This window comes from Anastrepha obliqua, chromosome 3 (genome assembly GCF_027943255.1).
Source record: "Anastrepha obliqua isolate idAnaObli1 chromosome 3, idAnaObli1_1.0, whole genome shotgun sequence".
Classification (NCBI taxonomy): Eukaryota; Metazoa; Arthropoda; class Insecta; order Diptera; family Tephritidae; genus Anastrepha; species Anastrepha obliqua.
The window spans coordinates 10,557,530-10,561,517 of record NC_072894.1 but is presented as its reverse complement, the minus strand read 5'-3'; positions in this window follow the sequence as shown (position 1 = coordinate 10,561,517).

The following is a 3,988-nucleotide window of genomic DNA, read 5'->3' as shown; positions in this document are numbered from 1 at the left end:
TATCAGTGTGGCTTTAGACCTGGAAAGTCTACGATCGACCAAATATTCACAATACGCCAAATCTTGGAAAAGACCCATGAAAGGAGAATCAACACAGACCATCTTTTCGTCGATTTCAAAGCTGCATTCGACAGTACGAAAAGGAGGTATCTGTTTACTGCGATGTCTGAATTTGGTATGCCCGCAAAACTAATACGACTTTGCAAGATGACGTTGCTCAATACCAGCAGCGCCGTCAGAATTGGGAAGGACCTCTCCGAGTCGTTTGATACCAAACGAGGTTTCAGACAGGGTGACTCGCTGTCGTGCGACTACTTTAGCCCGATGTTGGAGAGCATCGTACGAGCCGCAGAACTTAATCGCTCAGGCACAAATTTTTATAAGAGCGTACAATTGCTGGCGTATGTCGATGATATTGGCATCAACGGCCTTAACAACCGCGCTGTTAGTTCTGCCTTCTCCAAAATGGATAAAGAAGCAAAGCGATTGGCTCTGGTGGTGAACGAGGACAAAACGAAGTACCTCCTGTCATCAAACAAACAGTCGGCGCACTCGCGTATCAGCAGCCACGTCACTGTTGACAGTTATGATTTCGAGGTTGTAAAGGACTTCGTATATTTAGGAACCAGCATTAACACCGAGGAGAATGTCAGCCTTGAAATCCAACGGAGAATCTCTCATGCCAAGAAGTTCTACTTTGGACTAAGTAGGCAAATTCCTCTCTCGCCCTACAAGGCTCTCATCATGCCGCAGAAGCGTGGACGATGAAAACATCCGATGAAGCGATGCTTGGAGTGTTTGAGAGGCAGATTCTGTGGAAGATTTTTGGACATTTTCTCGTTGGTGACGGGAGCACAGGAAGAGGAAGGCCTCCTCTACGTTGGAAAGATCAGGGACTTGGGTTCACTTGGTGTTTCGAACTGGCGTCGACTGGCGCACTTTGTTAAGCTCGACCAGTTTGCTTAAGGAGTTACATGGGTTTCGTTGGTTCAAAATCGATTTTTTTTTGGCTTAATTCTACAACATCTCAAGAATATTATCCTAAATTTTCAAGACGATCCAAATAATAGTTTCAGCCTTTGGAACGTGTGCGCTCCAAGCCACTTTTATTGTTACTGAAAACTTAAAACGCGTTTTTCTCGGAACCGTGTTTTCAAAGTCGGTTGTCAAATGTTCTCGAAAACTACTCAACCGATCTTGATGAAATTTTACACAGGTGTTCGAAATATAATTTACTCGTGCTTGAACGAAGGATTTTGTTTTTTTTTTCAATTACAACTATTTAAAAAAAACAAAATGTCAAGCAAATTTGACCGAAATTTTAATTTTTTTGCAAAAATGTCTGCCAAAATTCCAATTTTTACTTTTTTTTTCTTTCCTTCGTTCAAGCACGAGTTAATGGTTTTAACTAAAGCACTTATTTTTGTTTTTTCATTGTTGATGAGCCTGTCACCTTTTTTTCGAGGGGTCACCGGAAATGACGTCACAATGGAGGAGTTTTAATTTTTGTTTTGAAAATTTCAGAAATTATTCTTTAAATATGTATCTATAAGACCGAAAAAAGTTTGAATTAAATAAATAACTTTTTACATAGAAAAAAAAGTATTGAAAATAGACCTTGTTTTACCCGATGAAACCCATGTAACCCCTTAACCAAAGTCGGGGTAAGCGTTATCGAGCCAGTCAAGAAGAAGAAGTAATGTATGTATTAGATCCACACATACTTATAATACATATTAGGGTGTCTGCTATTGGGATTCAGAATCCCGGGCTCGGCATTTTAGAACACCCAAGTCCACACAATTAAACAAAGAGATCTGGGATTAAACATTTTGAATATGAAAGTGAGTACCAAAAATTCTTATGTATAACCTTAAATAATACAGAAAGAATACAGAAAACTAAAATTTTCATAAATATTAGTGACAACAAATCGCATCATCCATCAAGAAAAATCAGTAGCTATAACTTAAAGTACAAAATTACACAACCTGAAATGAAAATTGAAGTATTCTTACACAAACTGCACCATGTGTATGTGTATTTGTACTGGGTGTCGCGTGTAGGTATGTATGTGTATATTTATGTAACCATGCATAAATTTCCCGAAAATAACTCGACAAAGCACAAAAAATAAGCGAAAGATAAATCTGCTAAGCAATAATGCTCGAGGCAAACATAAATTTGTTGCTCAACCGAAACCAGTGCATAACTTTCAGGTTGATGGGAAAGCCGGAATGGACACGCAGGACCAAATAGGGCATCAATCAAAGGAAACATGACATAAATCATAGCTAAGCACACAAGTAGCAAATAGCAAGCAAGGGGGTGTAAATGAAGTGCTTATGCAAAACGCTTTTGTGGGGGGAGAGAAGTGTTTCAAAACGGAAGCTAAAATGAATGAAACAATCAATGGATGTCAATAGAGGCGGCAAAAAACTGCTTTTACGTACGTATGTATGTTTATATATATGTGTGTGTATGTATGTAGGGAACATTCTTAATAAAATACATACAGTAGAGCGTCGATTATCCGAAAGCCGGTCATCCGATTAACCGGTTAACCGAAAGGAAACATGACGCCTTTTTCGGATATAAAGAATAAAAAAGAGGTTGTCTGTAAAGTCGGTTTACTGACGATAGTTTAACGTGATAACGTCATAAGAAAATACTAATTGAATGGTTGCATTTTTCAAAAGAAAATTTTAATTTTATTTGTTTGATAGATATTTTGTATGGATATAGAGAATGAGTTAACATTAACATAACATAACATAACATAACATAACATAACATAACATAACATAACATAACATAACATAACATAACATAACATAACATAACATAACATAACATAACATAACATAACATAACATAACATAACATAACATAACATAACATAACATAACATAACATAACATAACATAACATAACATAACATAACATAACATAACATAACATAACATAACATAACATAACATAACATAACATAACATAACATAACATAACATAACATATCATAAAATAACATAATCATAATCATAACAGCGTGGGTGGTGTTATCGTGCCGCGAAACGAACGCGCATTCGACGCCAACAGTTTTGTTTGGGCAATCTCTCATTAATTTCAGGATGGACACTCAAGTATTTATCGAGTGGTATGACGCTGTATTCATTCCAGAGGTTAAAAAACATCGGATAGAAACTGGAGACACTGGAAATGTTTTATTAGTGATTGATAATTTTCCAAGTCATCCCTCAAACCCTTCACTTGAGAGAGAAGATAGAAAATTTAAGGTGATTTTTTTGCCACCCAATATTACCTCAGTCGTTCAACCTATGGACCAGGGGGTGATCGAAGCCTTCCAACGTTACAACTGAAAAGCGTTGCTTGGTAGTGTACTAATCGGCCAAGAGGAAGATAAAACAATTCTTGAAATCTACAAAGGTATTAGCTTGAAGGATGCTGTTAACCCTTTCGCTACATCTTTTTATTGCGCCATCCAAAAAATCCAAATTTTTGTCTGAGTATTTATTTTAGGACCAATAACAATACAAATAATTTTTTTTTTTTTTTTGTTAAGTGTTTTTTTTTAATGTTGCCATATGGCAACAAATGTTTCGTATTCGTTTCAATCGCAAATAAACTTATTCTGCAATCTAATGCAAGTTAACACCTTACGAGAAATTTGTTGCCATATGGCAAAAAACCTAGTTTTAAAAATTAGCACAGCTTTTTAAGCTGCGAGCGAAAAATATTTATATGCCAAATGACAGATTGAACATTTCTCTATATACTTTATTCAAAAATTGTTGAAAACATTTGCCCAAAATGCCTCAAAAATCTAAAAATGCAAAATACAAATTTCAGAGTGAAGTGCTATATGCCAGAAGGCTTTCTTTAAAAATGTTGTTTTACCGATATATAATGGGCGGTTATTATTTATTTTATTTCTGTTTAACCATTAAACTTCAATTTTTGAAAATAT